General features: G+C 33.4%; 2 long non-coding RNA genes across 2 annotated transcripts; both read left to right on the top strand.

Annotated features, from left to right (window-relative positions):
• The first annotated feature begins 2032 nt into the window (after positions 1 to 2032).
• LOC127158299 (uncharacterized) lies at positions 2033 to 4366 on the top strand. The gene is made up of 3 exons (XR_007826113.1): positions 2033 to 2183; positions 3732 to 3848; positions 4012 to 4366. It is a non-coding gene; the product is annotated as an uncharacterized LOC127158299 (long non-coding RNA).
• Positions 4367 to 6580: 2214 nt separating this feature from the next.
• On the top strand, positions 6581 to 10121 carry LOC127158302 (uncharacterized). Its single transcript, XR_007826116.1, has 4 exons — positions 6581 to 6703; positions 7825 to 7894; positions 8560 to 8731; positions 9056 to 10121. It is a non-coding gene; the product is annotated as an uncharacterized LOC127158302 (long non-coding RNA).
• The last annotated feature ends 7677 nt before the right edge of the window (positions 10122 to 17798 follow it).

Here is a 17798-nt window from a genome sequence, read left to right as displayed (position 1 = left end):
ATCAGTGCAAATGACAAGACAGACGTGAACAATCAGGGGAGTGCAGTGCAAGGGGAACAGCGACCTCGAGAGGCTGAGGGAAGACCCACAGCCCCGATCATGACACAGTTGAAAATATTAGAAATTTAGAAAAGTAATCATAAAGTAATAAAAAGTAATAAGTTACATTACTATAATAATAAATTAATTGAAAAGTTACACTACTTATATCATTTTAAATCAAGTAACTTGTAATCTGTAACCTGTTACATTTACAAAGTAACCTTCCCAACACTGTTCATCACACATCTGATGTGTCTGAAACATATTACAGGATCAGTGTTACAGAATCAGTGTCATCAAACTGCTTTAGAGAGGAGGAAACAGCTGACAAACTTGATACATTTCTTTAAGCATGACAACTGTTATTAATATCAGATGAGTTTTGTACAGTAAAGTGACTTAAAGGCCAGCTATATATAATTAAGGAATTTTAACATGCATGGTTAAGTAAGGTAAACTACTGACTCATATTCATGTAAAAGTTCTGATGAAAGAAGTGATACAGTAAGATGCACCAACCATATGATAAATAGAGAAATAACTAACAATAACTGTAACAATATCTCTGAATTTGTGCCCCCTTGGTTTTCTTAAACTCTTTTTGACGTTATAATCAATGCTATAGCATAGTGTGTGGTGTCTGTCAAAATGAAACCGATTAAAAAATAAATAAAAATGTTAAATTACACACAGAAGATTGAAGATCCTTGGGGCATGTGTGGTCCTTCCAAACAACCCCCCCCCCCCCCCACCCAAACAAACCCCCCGGAGTCACTGTGCCCCCGGAATCACTGTGCCCCCTTTTACCTCTCCCCTCCTTGTTGAATGTGTTCGTTCGAAAGTGAGAGTAAAATTTATATTTCTTTCTCTTTTCTCGTCTATTTCATTACTGCACGGTTTCTTGTAAATCACGTGATTTCTGGGAAATCAGACTGGGTTAGTGCGGCTGCCTGTGGGCACGCGCGTTAAATGGACAATACCCACCACGCTATTTAAACCCTGTGCGGTTCCTCAGTGATAGACAGTAATGCGAGCTGACCTTGAATAATAGGAGTAAATCATGCCTCAGTCATGAATACATTACAGTGAGCCTCATTAGCATAAACTGCTAAAAGTTTGTTTGCTGTAAGTTATGTCATTTCAGACAAAATGCAAAAATCAAAGTTATTATTTGTGTTGACAGTTTAATGACAGACACTTTCAGAGTTCAGTTTGTGTCAGCTGACCCTTCCCTGGGTGACTAACATCACTATTCTGATCTGTGGAAACTTTCTGATCAGAATTGCGATGTACATGACCCAGGGAAGGTTAACTGTAAAAGTTTTCACAGCTCAGAATAGTGATGTTAATGTCCCAGGGAAGGGTCAGCTGACTCAAACTGAACTGTGAAGGTTTCACAAATCAGAATACCCAAGTTCTGTCATTTCAGACAAAATGCAAAAATCACAGTTATTATTTGTGTTGACAATTTAATGATAGTCACTGAATTAACTTTCGAAAATATCACTTGTATTAAATATAATTTAAAGAACTGTAAATAAAAATGTATCGCTAATAGTGTTTTTACAGCATAAATAAACCTGGAAACAGAAGTATCTACTAAAATAGTATAGTAAACCGTATATAATGTTTTTAGCAGGTTTTGCATGTTTCTCACATTTTTACACAAACTGAGTCAACAGTTGAGTCAAATCACTGAGCAGACAGGCAAACAGAATTGCTGTATAAATGCATAAATGTTCGAAAAAATGTTCGAATTTGAAAAAAAAAACTATATTAGCGAAAAATACACATCTATTGTCTAGTCTATTTCATTACTGCACGGTTTCTTGTAAATCACGTGATTTCTGGGAAATCAGACTGGGTCATTACTGCAGGGTTTCTGAGAGGATGCTCCCTGAAGTACATGGGATTTCTTGTAAATCACGTGGTTAGTGCGGCTGCATGTGCGCATGCGTGTTAAATGAATACCACCTGACATTCCGTAGTCGCCACATACATATAAAGGTTTGCTCCGCGATAGACAACACTGCGAGCTGGTCTAGGTAAAGGTTTGGCTGTAGAACTTCTGAGAATGGACTTTGCAGGAGCTACTCTTGATTTGGCACTTTTCTGATTCTGTTACAACATCGGATTATACTGTAAGTGACTCAAAGATAACGATTTATTTCATGTATTACTACTACGTTTGCTATATTATGTTGGCGCAGTTGTATGAAAGTCGGGTGAGGTACCGTAGTAAAGATAGTTTGCGGTTTGTTATTGAGATTTCTTTAGGCTATAAATACACAGTGCGCTGTCATAGACATGAAAATAAAACCGAATGTCGTTCTCCATGATTTGTGAATTCAAGTGACTGTGTAGTTCTGGACCAAACCAGTTCATGTTTAACGTCTATTACCAATAAAAACGCAGACTGCTCGAATACAAAAACATTGTTTTTAGGTCAAACTCGATTTGGGAAGTGTTTCTCTTTGCACTGCTCCCTTTTTCTTGTATCATAATGTCATACCTTGCTTCTCCGTGAATAACGGTTTTCAAGCCATTAGATAAATCAGGCTATTGTGATTTGTGTATTCTTTCACAATATAAAGGTTTTGTTGTTGTACCTTTTAAATGAGTCCTTGACTTCTATTTTCTAAAAAAGGTTTCACAGTATTTTTTGTCAGTTAACCTTTCCCTGAGTCCTCAGCTTAAGTTTTCTGATTTGTGACACTTTCAGAGTTCAATTTGGGTCAGCTGACCCTTCCCTGGGTGACTAACAGCACTATTCTGACCTGTGGAAACTTTCTGATCAGAATAGTGATGTTAATGTCCCAGGGAAGGGTCAGCTGACCCAAATCAGAATACCCAAGTTAAAATTCCCAAATCAAGCTTGTGAAAAAGACACAAGTTTCAGTCTTCTTAGTGTCCAACTTTTGGAGCTATAGGCATTGTAAAATTTGCAACGAAAAAAGAATGTACTGTGCATTTATAGCCAAAACATGGCATGGGTTATGTTATGATATATATATATATATATAATATTATTATTATTATTATTATTATTATTATTATTTTTTTTTTTTTTTTTTTTTTTTTTTTACACGTCATCACGTCTTAAAGGGGTCATCAGATGCCCATTTACACAAGTTGATCTGATTCTTTAGGGTCTTAATGAAAAGTCTATAAAATGCTTTGCTTAAAATTTCTCAATGGTTGTTTAAAACAACACCCTTTTTACCTTGACAAAATCAACATTGCAAAAATCAACCTGTTGACCCATTTAAAAGTTGTTTTTTGTCATCTTATTTTTTTCTGTGATCTCAAAATAAAAGTCATGTCGTAATGTCGAGATCACAAGAAATTATTAAATTGTGATGAGAATTTTTTTTTTTTTTTTTGGTGTAAAGATCACAAGAAAACAAGAAAGAAATATAATAATAACCCATTGCCTCTTAGGATTTCCGTACCAGCAGGTGCTGGATGCAGTCTATAAAAGATCACATTCACCAGACTGAGAATTATGATTTTCCATTTTACTGAGGAACACTGGATTATTTATAGATTTGGTTATTTTATCAAAATGTTCAATAGCTCCAAATGGTAAATGACTTGTTATTTAGAAACATTCAAGAAAGGATAAAATGAATATAGTTTTTTTTTTTTTTTTTTTTTTTAATGCATTTCATTTTTATGCCTTACATTAGATGGAAATTAGGAGTAAACGCAAAGAGAGGGGAAAGAGGTGAAGACACAAACCTGTGAAAACATGAAGATTGCGAAGCTTCTCAGATGGAGCAGCTGCACTGATATAAGACCAAATTGTAAGCAAACAGATATTACATTTAAATGTATAATACACAATATTCCTCCGGTTTATTATAAACATTCTTTTCTACTAGTGTCTGTGTGTGTTCTTGATTTTCAGCATAAGTCTATGTAATGTATCTAAACAATGAAGATAACAGATGTGTGTTTTATTCCCAGTCTCTGCTGATCCACACACACCTGTAAAGAGCTGGTCTCATGAACCACAGAAGATCGAACATGATGCAAGACAGTGATCAGACTAAATAAAGTCCATCAGTTTCAGTAACACTGAACAGCATTTGATCTTTTATCTTTTGAAAACCACTGAACATTCAAGTCTGTTCTGGGCTCCAGCTCCTGACAGCATGCAGTATTCATCATTTTAGATGATAAAATTAAGGACTCATCTCTGTAAATTTGTATTATGAATTTGCCGTTTTCAATATGTATTTATTATTTTTTTTTGTCATTAGAATTTTCTAAATGAGGCTGTTTGCACACTACTTTGTTATTAAAGTAAAATCTATTAAGATTGTTTGTACTTCTCTTGGTCTGTATGTTACTCTGATCTCTTCATGTGTTCTCCATTTTGTTTGCTGCAGAAAATGTGGTAATGCACATTAAAAGACTAATCAAACAGCAGATTTACTTACTTAATATACTCTGACATGAGAACAAAAAACAATAAATAATAATAATGTATCTGGAACATAAGATTTATGTACAGATCTGTGCATTTACTCTATATACAGCTGTATAAATAAAGAGATGTGTATACACATACTACTTGAGAAAGTTGCAATAATTAGAGATGAATTCATTAATTGCAGAAATGAATTGCATAACACAGGTTATGATTCCTGTGTTAGCTGTCTTTACCTGCTAGTGTCTTTTGTAAAGTTACTAGTACTTGGTTATTAGATACTACTACATATTCCAATAGTATTTAATCATACTCTTCTTGTCAAGTATAAAATAAATAAATAAAAAAAAAAAAATAGAACTAGTACATATTTTTTTAGTTACTAGTAATTTTTTAGACCAGAGATATCATTTACTTAATAGATACTGCATATTTGCATTTCTGGCAGTATGGTAATTGTATGTTGAATATTAATAAACCAGCAACATAGAGGAGAGAGATTAGACAGGAAACAGAAACAAGGAGACGGATGTACTGTTTTTGAGGAAACCACATAGAAAAGAAACATTGTACTCAAGCACATAGACAACATACGTTTTATCATCTGTTTATTTCCTCTTTTTCCTCCAGTAAAAACCAATATCGTATCAGGGCTGTACGCTAACATTTTCTGCATATAGCACTGGTGCTAGACATTGAATGTTTTTATATTAATGTTCTGTATAGGGCATACAAAATCCAACCCTTATGGTTTTGAGACAAACATTTTCTTTATTTGGAAAAAAGGCCAAAAAGAAGAAAAAAAAAAGGCCAATAATAAATAATAATAATAATAATAATAATAACTAAAAAAAAAAAAAAACTGGTTTGCTGTACTTGTAGGGCTGCACAATTTGGCCAAAAATGTTTTATATAGCAATATAACTAATAATGATTATGGTTATTATTATAAATAAATAAATAAATAAACACATTAAACAAAAAAAAGGAATATTACTTTTGTAATAATACTTAACTACTATAATATACAAAACTGAGTATTTAAGAATAAATATAATAATAATTATAGCTGCAAGAAAGGGAAAAGGGAAAAAGAAAGTAGTACACTTCTACATTCTCTACATATCATTATACTTTTGTTGGACAACAGGTTTGCAATCTTTCCTTGTGTTTTCATGGCAACCAATCAGCAAGATAGGCTAACTTACAAAGCCATTAGACTTACTTAATCAAATTAATTCAGCAAATTAATGTATTGTATTACCATCTGGACTCTGTTTGGACAGTGGAGAGGTACTCATGTTTATGTAATAAATTGTTTAAATGAAAATCTCCAAATACATTCTTACTAGTTCTTTATGAGGTTGAAGTCATCCCCAAATGAACAGGGAGTGGTAGTTATTCTGTTTTTGATATCATCTTTTAATTTCTGACTAGTAATTATTGCAATAGTATCCATTTAAATATTACCAGTAAGCAGTCATTAGATACTGGTACTAATTCATTAGATACTATTTAATAGATACTAGTAGTTATTCATTGCGTATTTATTAGACACTAGTATCTTTCATAATTATTACTAGTAGCAATTCTTGTCTTACTAGTCAGATCTGCGTTTTTAGTTGTGTTATGACTAGTCTGAATAGCCACAGTAGAGGCCAATTAAATATTTTACAAGTTAAAAAAAATAAACAAAAAATCTTACTAGTGACATTTCAATTAAATACTAGTTTCAAATAAATACTAGTATCTAATAAATGCGTACTAGTATCTTTTGAATGCATATTAGTAGCTAGTCGGTAGGAACTAGTATGTAACAAATGCGTAATCTATCAGACGTTCTACAGCGGAGCTCTGTATAGAGCAGCTCACAGTACTGCACTGAGGAGGCTGCCGCTTTATATACCCGTGTTTAGAAGGGCTGAGCATGCGCACAGCTCCACCAGGCTGATTCTGAGAATGTGGTCAGACAGCATTATGACAAACCATTTTGACGTTTGGGTGGGTCCTGACTGACATGCAAATTGCTGTAGAGCCAATAGCAACAGACAAACTTAAAAAGTCAGTCTGGCAACACCGCCTCTATATAAAGCCCCACGCACGGCCTCCTCAGTGCAGTACCGTGAGCTGCTCTATACAGAGCTCAGCTGTAGAACTTCTGACAGTGGACTGACACATTTACAGGAGCTACTCTTGATTTTGAACTTTTCAACATCGGATTAAACTGTAAGTGTTTATGATAGTAATCAAACAATGTATTGCATTTATTATTGTTAGGGTCTGTTGTTATATTCTGTTGATGAAACAAGGATCATGTGAAGAGATCTGAGTAGCCTAGCCTAACTTTACTGACAGTCTAATCAAACAGCAGATGTTTTGAAGTAGAATATAATGAATTTCCGTTCTGAAGTTCAAAATAGATATGTGCAGTGTAAATACAGATTAATGGATAATAGAAAAAAAATCAATTTTAACCATAAAAGTAATATACTGACAGTGACGCAAAAATAATAAATGTTGTGATCTACTGTCTTAAACGTATATAATGTAACCCCGTTACGAAGTAGAAGAATTTAATTTAAAATAGGAAAAATAAATACCTAAGTTACCCTTTCTTTAAACCAATCAATATACTGTATTGCATGTTGTCCCTCCTATCGGCTTTGCTCATAGGTTGAATCTATTCAAGCAAATTAGGTTTTCAGACTACGCAGACTGCACCTCACAGGTAGAGCACGTCTTTTTGTTGACTGAAGACAGATGCATATATATGTATATATTGTCAGGAGATTACTGTGGAACGATCTGCTTCATTAATCAAGTTCCATGTGTATCTCGGGGAGTTGTCGTCAATTATTTTGTTATATTAAGCGATTAGCCTAATTGTCTAAACAACGTGCAGTGTAACTGTGTAACATGCTGCTGTCAATAATTAAGATCAAGTTACAGTATTGGCTAATTTCGGTGAAATGTTTGTCTTTTATGTTTTTATTTTCTATATAAAGTTCTGTATGGTTTATTAATTATGTTAGGATATAAAAGTTGTTTTTGTTCACCCTAAATGGGGGAGTAAGATCTATTTTCGTTAGAAATAATACATTGATGTATTATTAATTTCTCTTGTACTGTGGAACTTACATTATAATCTTTGCAATTGAGAGAATGTTTACTGATTATTTTATCACATGAAGAAATTGAAATGCATTAGTTTTGATGATTTTCTCAAATGCAGTACTCATATTTGTAAAATATGAACCTTATTTTCATGGAGACTGTGATCCTTAGGCCTAATTGATGATGTGAATGTTTAAACAAGTGTTTTACAGTTACCTGTTTTGTAAATGCAGGTCGGGTCTCTTCACAACCAGGGTTCTGATTGAGAACTTTGAACTTGGACGTCCTGAGAACAGTCATGCGGTAGGACTGTTACCAACAAAGGAATTAACAGATACTGACATTGACATAAACATTTGTTTCTTTACCACTTTTGAAAGACTACATGGATTGCCGAACTGGTTGCATCTGATACACATACACTGATAAACGCGCACACCAATGTTTGATTAGAAAAAAGGGGTTTTCTCTCATTTTGTTTGTATGCCGGCTGTATTCTATTGTTATTCTGTACTATACTTTCTACTAAAGTTACATTGAAACTTGTCAAAGGAATTTGTCTATTCATTGTGTTCCAAGATGTTACTTGAATTTCTTACAAACTTAGTGCTTGTGTATTTGGCTGTAGAAGGGTTACAATAACATAACATGATAAAATATATTCTTAAACAAAATATGGTTAGTTTCTATAATTATCAGAGGCTAAATGCTTAATATATAGCTCTGCTTGACACATTTTGTATCAGGTGTCCTTGCCCTGAAAAACAATCTAGTGCAGGGTCTTAAGTTTTTAATGCCATGTTAGCATTTACATGGCAAAAACAATGTCAGCATCATAATCCATAAAATCTAAACATTTGTAATTATTATTAAAAAAAAAAAAAAAAAAAAAAAAAACACATTTTAACTTGACATAACGCAGAAATTCTACACCACTCTAAACTGTACTTCCATATTATTTGCAACAGATATTCTGCAAGGAGAAATGACTCAAAAAGACAGAACGCATCTGGATCAATCTGTAGATGAAGGACAAGAAAAGAATGAAAGAGAAAAGTGGCAAGATAAAACCTAATGACCCAGGAGAGAAAAAGACGATTTTAGTTAGACGGAACAGCATAAAAGGCTTCAGACCAAACTGTGAGTATTTATGAGGTTTGAGACAAAACACTTTTTCATGTGGTTCTCTTCTAATCTGTCAGTGGGACCGAAATAAAACTACAAACACTCCAAATAAACTATATAAGAAAATAAGCATTTACATTTGTACATTTGGCAGACATTCTTTATCTAAAGCAACTTACACTGAATTGAATAGGAGTTCATATTTCATGAATCTGCTCATCTGTTCCATGGGAACTGAACCCATGATCTTGGTGTTGCTATAGCACCATTCTTGTACAGAAATGATATGAACAAATGTCTGTTTTTTTTTTTGTGTGTGTGTGTTTTCTCCATTTGTAGATTCGGAAGATCTAGATGGCTTTATACTGATGTTTCAGAAAATGTCACAGATTCTCACACATCATATACAGCAGCTCATTTCTGTTCCTGGAGGCTGACCTTCCTATACACAGGAGCTCAGTTTTTAACCCTGTGTTCCTGGAGATTTGGTTTTGCAGGAACAGGATCAGGCTCCTAAGGGGACATAGTGATCAACTGTGCGCTATAGAGCAAAGTGTGCGTTTTCTCTCTTTAGAAAGCAGCACTTCCTTGCACCAAACTTTATGTTCATTCCCTGATTAAGTAGTGTTTTAAAGTCAAAGGAAAGGAAAAGCCTGAATACATTCATCCCTCAAGTCTAATCAACACAAAGCTGATCGTCTTCATCCTATGATGACACATTTCTCTCCTGATGGGAGTTTTCTCTTCCAGGATGAGGGCATAATGGCTCACTAATATAAAAAAAAAAAAAAAAAAAAAAAAAAAAAAAAAAGTAGTTTTTGAATCACTGATTACTGTATGTGTTATTCTGCACACAAGCCAGTGTCATAAGTTTGATTCTCAGGGAACGCATATAGTCATAAGACACATAGCTTTAACGCAGTCGTTATCAACCCGGTTTCTAGAGACCCCTATACTGTACACTTTTAAAGACTCTTTAAAGTTTGATAAATGCATTTAATTTTGTGGAGTCTGTCCTAATGAAATGATGACTGCACTGCAAGAAATATGAACTAGAATAAAATATTCTAGTAACTGTATTGCAATAAATCTGTACTACTCCAGGGAATAAACCTGGTTTACTTAAAATAAATAAACTGTTTGTTTGTGTTTATTTTCATGATGTACTTTATCTTTCAATGTATAAACAATGGCAAGAGTAAGACATTTTGACTGAACGTTATTCAAGCAAGAATCCTGTTCTGACTCATGATTTCTTGAGTAAGTTCAGACATCAAAACAAAGACAATGCAACCCTCTATAGGTGTTCAACAGTATTACAGCTGACAAAAATCACATCAGAATTTAGAGGTTTTTACAATTATTTAAATTAATCATGAAATTAAATGTATCATGAAAACTCACAAACTCCTGCTGAACGAACTTTTACCAAAATGGCTTTAATTTATTAATATTATATATAATATAATTTAAGCATCAATGTAAAATACTAAAACTGCTTTACTTTAACTGATTTCTAACTGGGCTTATAAAGACTGAAACATAATCAGAGGAAACAAAGAGGTGCAGGGCTAATTAATAATTAAATTAAACAAGAACAAGAAAATGACCAAATAAAGATAAACAGGAACTAAGGCTGTAGGGAAAAAAGGCTTAGGGTTATGTTTGGAGGTAGAGGATGGGTTATGAGAGAAGATATCAATTTTAATTAAATATTTTTATATTAAAAATAAACTTAAATAACCCCATGTGGGACAGAAATTGCAAGTACATTTTCTGTCATAATATAAAACAGGGGTGCTCCACCCTGTTCCTGGAGATCTACCGCTTGATCAGGGTTGGAACTAAACTCTGCAGGAAGGTAGATCTCCAGGAACAGGGTTGGGCACCCCTGATGTAAAACAACAATGCTGGAACAACCATAAGTTTTCTCTGGGCATAAACGTTGTCCTAGGGTGGATAAAAGACAAAACATTGAGGAAAAAGAATAAAATTAGCAAATACATGAAATATATCCACATGGAATACACACTAATATTACTAATGTTATGAATATACTCGGCAAATTATAGTGGTTCAAAGATTTGTATTTTGAAAATGAGCAAGTCTCATCTAAGAAATAATTTAGGTAACCGGACAGTATATTTATGATGACGCTCTCTACCACAGTTACAGTGTCATCAAATATACAGAAAAGAAAATAAGACCACACACTTCAGGTCATTTCAATGCCTTCAGAAGATGTTGCAATATTATGTTAAAAATGTGTCTTGTGGAATTTCCCCGTTTTTAGGAAGGGGTGAATGTGTTAGAGTAACAGGACTAAGTGAAATCCTAGGGACACAACTAAAATGTGTCCAAACTATTGTTATTGTTAAAATGCCATCTAAACTATTGTAAATTTATAGGTATTCAAGTCACAGATGGGATATGAAGGTACACAAAAATGATAAATAAAAATCATTTCTGAAGGATGAACATTTTGTGTTAAAATGCAGCAATAGACACTGGGGACATGCATTATTGCAAGTTGTTTAGTGTTTTAGGTTGTTTTTAAATTTGTTTTAATGAAATATTTTAAATGTGCAGATAGATTATTGCACAGGACACTTTGCTTAATAATAAAACTTATTTTATAGTTAATTTTTATGCATATTTGTATGTTATGTACAAACGGGGACAGAAATGGCACCCATTCGGTGGAATGGCCCATTCACATTTCCCGTGATAATAGCATTAGTTTAATCAAAAGACCTCCCTCTTTTTTCTTTTTTTTTTGCTGCATTAAAGATTAAACGCTTAAAGTTTTATTTTTGTGCAGGCACAGTAAAGGGAAAACACAGTTTAGGACAGTCGGTTCATAGCTCTGCTTCAACTGTGTGATCTCCCCACGCATTTAAATAACTCAATAAATGAAACCTGTAAATCAGTCCATTACTAACACTGAAAGCCTGTGTACTGGTGTGCATTCCTACATCACAACAGCCACCAAAAATCTCATTTTCATTGAAATTCACATTATTGATTGTTATTTTCCCATTTATTTTAACTGCATCAACTGATCCATAATTAAACTGAAGATGATCAGATGTGTGTTTCTTTATTTACAGTCTCTCGTGATCCAGACAGACGTGAAGTGTCTGAATGATCAGAATCAACATGAGGTGAGATTGTGAACATGAAAATAAATGATGTGTGGATGATTGAAATCAATTCAGTGTAAGAATGTTTGGGCAGAGAATTTCTGAGAGTATACAGCAGTCAACATTTGAAGTGGATCAAAACCTTTCATCAACATTGTTCTAAAACCAAAAAGAATATCTGTTCTTGTCTTACGACAACTTTGATTAACTTTTTTGATCCACGTCAAATGTTGACTACTATATAGTGTACAGTATTGTCAGTATATATTTTCTTGAATATAAACTTGTGTCAGTGAAACAGCAGGATTCATTTATTTGTCTCTTTTGCACAGAACACAAGTCTCTTCTGAACTCTCCAACACCTGACGACGCCATCACTCATAACGTGGGATGCATTATTAGGTTTACCAGACCATAAATCTTCCTCAGAGAACAAAAAAAGTGCTGGGTGAACGGTGTCAGTATTAGGGTTTGTGAAAGAACAGGAATAAATGTAAATAGTGTCACACCAAGTCACTCATTTCATGCTGTTATACAAGTTTCCGTTGTGAATGTAATATTCTGCTCATTCTATTTATGTCAGTTTGCTTCATATCATGATTTGAATCAAACATCTTTGAAAGAGGTTTGTAATTAAAGATGTAGAATTTTGTAGCTGCTATTTTTTATTATTCTTTGAAATATTTACTGTAACAGAACTGAACTAAGAACTGAACTGAACATATCAAGACAAGTGAATCTTCATCCTGGAGATACAGACATGCCATTTTGAATAAAATCCATAAAATGATCAGATGTCTCTGTGTATGTGTATTACAAACAACTTATTAAAATATTGTCATTCAGTAGCCTTTTACACACATTATCTTTGGTTTACTTACAGTACCTACAAAATGTATTATATAAATGTAATACATTAAACACCACGAATGCATCTGGATTTATGACTACATTATAACTTTCAGTTTGTCTTTAAAGCTGTTTTAAAGACAAACCGAGACAACAACAATTAAAATAAACAACAATTAAAATAATCTATAAATCTAAAGAATCCTATTATTCTTCATTTCGGAGCAGTTTTCAGAACTAATATGAAAATGGTTGTAACATGGGGTTTGGGTTTTGTTTCAGGTTTATGTTTTCACGTCTTTTATTTAGAAGTTTAGCCTTGTTCCTTGTCTAGTCTTGCTCTCGTGTTTTCCTGTTGGGCTCCTCTGTTCAAAGTATCATGTTCTCATTGGTTGGATTAGTTATGTGACTTGTTTCTCATTGGTTTGTTCTTGTCATGTGACTTCTATTAGCTCTCCTGTAGTCATTGTTCCTTGTGTATTGAAGTGTGTATCTGTTCCTGTTCCATGCCAAGTCTGTTCTTGTTGAATCTGTTCAAGTCAAATCAAGTCTCGTCACTGTTGATTATGTTTACACTTTGGATTATGTCTTCACTGTAAATGAAGCTGCACTTGGGTTCATCCACATCTCACCTTCAGTGGACTGATCGTTACAATGGTGTGGGGAAAAAAAGGGTATTTTATTCCAATCAAATTCCTGCATTAGCAAGATAAGAGACAAAATCACCTGAAAACTGTTGTTATAGGTCTCTAAATTTACAGGCTACAATTATATTAATTACATTTTACATAAAATAAAAAAATCTGATATATATGCAAAAAGCATATATTTTGCAACAAACACAAAACAAATGTATGGCAACAACATTTGCGTGAGTCTTTATACTGTCAGTGCAATTAAACAACAAAGAGTTGGCAAGTTGGTAAAAGTTCCAGAAATCAAAATCCTCTTTTCATAACATATTTTAAGGCTGATATCACAATCACAACATGCCTACACTGATTAGACAAGCAGAATATTTACCATCCCAAACACAAATGCATCCTTTGATTACCAGAACATGCATCGCTCAGATCAAATGAACAACTACAAAATGATCAAATCATTTAAAAATAATACAAATGTTGTTCATATTTACACTTTATACTTTAATTGTGAAGGTTTCATAGTCAAACTCCCAAACATTTACCATCACTGTAAAGTTGAGGCCGTTTCTCTATAAACTTGCATGAGATCATGAACACTTGGTTTAGTAGTAGTAATATATTGTGTTTCACTTTACTGGAGCACATCAGTGTTACAGCAGATCAACAGCTGAGAAAAAAAAAAAAAAAAACACGTTCCCATTTTTTTGGGAACATTCCGTAGGCGTTATGGTTTTTATACTGTACAAACTGTATTTTCTATCACCCTACACCTAAACCTAGTCCTCACCAGTTTTCTAACACAACATTTTACCACATAAATAATTAAGTAGTACTATTATTTTGTTAGTTCTTATAATTCATTACAATGTACAAAAAATAAAAAATAAATAAAAATGACAGCAGCTGCATTTGTATAAAACAATAGAGCAAGTCCATGATACCACGATGACAGAATTAAGAAATTGTCCACATAATATTGAATTAAGCTTTAATATTTTATTAGCTAACCAAACTAAAAATGATCAAGGATATAGCACTAACTTAAGTTGCCCCGAAATAGTCTGAGCTGTGTAATAATTTAATTTCAAAGCACAGCCACCACATATTTATTTATATTTATGGGCTTTTTATGCCTTTTATTGTGAGAGGACAGTAGAGAGATGACAGGAAAGAGCTGGGAGCAGAGAGGAGAGCAGGATCAGCAAAGGACCTTGAGACGGGAATTGAACTCGGGTCACTGTGAGCGCTGTTGCGCTATATGTCATAACAAGATCATAACATAAATAACATCATAACAAGAAATTTATGTTTAATAGCTATGATACTAGGTTTGAAATCAAATGTTTGCATTATGACAGAAAACACTAGCACCTAACAATGCCTTGGAAAAAAATAAAGATAAAGTTTATGCATAAACCCAAATAGGAAATAAATCAGTTATTGAATCAGCATGTGTCCTATTCTGTGTCCTAAACTCCTGAAACATTGGTGTCTTATTTTAGAGCAGTCAATGCAATTTAAAAGAAGTCAATTAAATCTGTGTGGGTGGGTGTGTGGAAAAATTCAGATGTAATCCCCTTTGTAATCGCTGCCATTTTTCAAAAGTAACTGCAATTTAATTACATATTTTTTTCTCAGTAACTGTAACTAATTACAATTACATTTATTTTGAAATTAAATTAAGTACTTCCGTTACATGTAACTAGTTACTCCCCAACACTGGCTTTAAGGTTTATAGCTTAATTCACCATGTTTTAAGTAGTCAAGAAATCAGTTGAAAGCTGTCACACCCCTGTGGACTGTTTAGTTCTTTTTTCCCTCCTGTGTCCGTATTTGGTCTTTCCTGTTCCATTGCTTGTTAAGTCCTCATTGGTTAATCACTCACACCTGTCCATGTCTAATCAGCTGTCCTATATAAGTTTTATTCAGTTCCTTGTTTATCATCTGTTCTTAATGTCGCTTTATGTTTCCTTATGTTAGTTTATGTTGTGTTGAATTGTGTCTTCCCAGCTGTTCCAGTTTGGATTATTTTTATTAAAGCACGTTTTGTATGATTTCCTTGTCCCTACTTCTCCTTCCCGCACACGACCCCTGACAAAAGCATCCAGTCATAGTAAAAAGCAAATGAGAAAAGCTGTAAACTTTATTTATGGTTTCTCTTGATGCAAACATACCTGAAATATGGCTTTCTGCATAATCTAGATAGGAAATATTGTTAAAAATCCAACAAGTAATTTAAAATTCTGTTTTAATAGTGCACTTTACCCAAATGTTTTTTTTTGCTTAAAATGTAGCCTAGTTTAATTTGCTCAAATGTTACACTGTGCTAAAGAATCAGTATACAAAGGTAACTGTAAAAGGCAAGGCCTAACCGTGGACACTTCTGGTTCTGATTAATATCTGATGGAAATGTTTCATGGTGCATATTTGTTACTGAAGGAGTATTTCTGCACATAAGAGTCATGTTTGAATCTGTGCATCTTAAATGCACTGTTGCTGTATTTATTGCACATATTGTGCGAGGACATTGAGACAAAAAAAATGAAAAAGAAAAAAAAACTTATTTGTGCTATAACATCTCTCTTCTGGTGACTGAGAGCTGAGATTCAGCAGCTGTGGGTTACTGAACATGTACATTCAGTAAAGTATGTTTTGTTCAACACTGTCTGTCAGAAAAAAAGGTACAGTTCTGTTGCTGGGGCAGTACCCTAAGGTACAAAAGTGAAAAGGTACAAGTATGTACTTTTAAAGGACTGATGTGTACCTTTAAGGTATCAAAATGTGCTTTCAAAGTACTAAAATGTACCTTTAAGGTATTAATATGTACTGTTTAGGGGTAGGTGAGGTACAAAAATATACCTTTTCACTTTTGTATCTTAGGGTACCACCTCAGCGACAGTTCTATACCTTTTATTGTGTGATTATTTAACCCTAACCTAACCCTTATTTATTTCTTTTGTTTGTTTTGGGCTAATTTAAGCAAATTGATTATTGATATTGTATGTGGTTTTGCTCTCCTGAGTTTCTGTGTTTCAGTGGCTTTGTACAGGACCAGACCTGCGCTGAGGATCATTTTTCAGGGTTGAGTGTGTGCTGTGGCTTGTCCTCATTCTTTCTTTCTTTGTGATGTAGGTAGAAATGTGGAGGCAATGTGTCAAATCTCTGGCTTATGAGGGAGATCCTGCAGATAAACCATCTTTGAGATTCCTCACATGGGTATCTGCTTGAAAACACTGAGGCTCGGTGTTGTGTGTTATACCCACACTCTGAGAAAAAAAGGTACAGTTCTGTCATTGGGGCGGTACCCTAAGGTACAAAAGTGAAAAGGTACATCTCTGTACCTTACCTACCCCTAAACAGTACATATTAGTACCTTAAAGGTACATTTTAGTACTTGGAACGACATATGGGTACCTTAAAGGTACATATTGAAAAGTACGTATTTGTAGTTTTTTTTAACTTTGTACCTTAGGCCACCACCCCAGCGACAGAAATGTACTTTTTTTTTTCCTCACAGTGCATGTATCTGCTTTGAACTTAATATTCTTAAGGTGTTTATTTTTGATCACTATCTCTATTCCAGTCTTTAAAGTGTGGCATCTATCTCTGAGAAATTTACTTAAACAGATGAGAATGAAATGCTGTATCACAGATAAGCTCTGCTCTGTTACCAATCAAATTAAATGCGTATAAACAAAAATCCATAATTTTTCACAGTCCATTTACACTTAAATTACAATTGCATAAATAATGTCATGAGAATAATAACATTTTGATTACTGAAAAATGATATGACATTAATATGAAACTAAATCTGCCAGTAGGAGGCAGCAAATTATAATGAGTGAATCATTACAGAAATCTTGCACTTTCAAAAGCTTTTATTTGCACTCCCAGTTTTCATGTTACAAAAACTTATAATTATAGTGAGTAAATGTATATTCTGATCAGCATTAGGATTTTAATGCATTTAAAACTTTAACTTCAATCTTTAATGCCACACGCCCATTTATACATATCTGTGAAGTGAACAACACTATGTTGAGGGAATGATATTTTTCTTTCTTTTCTATGTAAACAAATCTGCTGAATAAGATTTTATTCCAAACTTCATTTCACCTTGGAAGGAATTTTAATAATGCCTGTAGAAAAAGTGGGAAATGATTAATGTGTTACAACGCATAAAAGGGTCATTATTTTCAATAAATGAAAATAAAATAAGTTCATATAAGATTAGAGAATGCTAGTGTTGTTGAAGGCTCTTTTCTTATTAAAGAAAAACAAATAGATAAAATAGAATAAGAATAGAGAGTGCTAGATAAAAACTCCACAGTAAAATATATTTGATTGTAATATAACTATACCTTTTATATTGTGCAATATTAATATTTTTGTAATATATATATATATATATATATATATATTTTTTTTTTTCCTAGTTTT

Source organism: Labeo rohita, unplaced genomic scaffold (genome assembly GCF_022985175.1).
Source record: "Labeo rohita strain BAU-BD-2019 unplaced genomic scaffold, IGBB_LRoh.1.0 scaffold_144, whole genome shotgun sequence".
In the NCBI taxonomy this organism is placed as follows: Eukaryota; Metazoa; Chordata; class Actinopteri; order Cypriniformes; family Cyprinidae; genus Labeo; species Labeo rohita.
The sequence above is the reverse complement of the archived record's forward strand: the minus strand, read 5'-3'. Positions and strand labels throughout refer to the sequence as shown.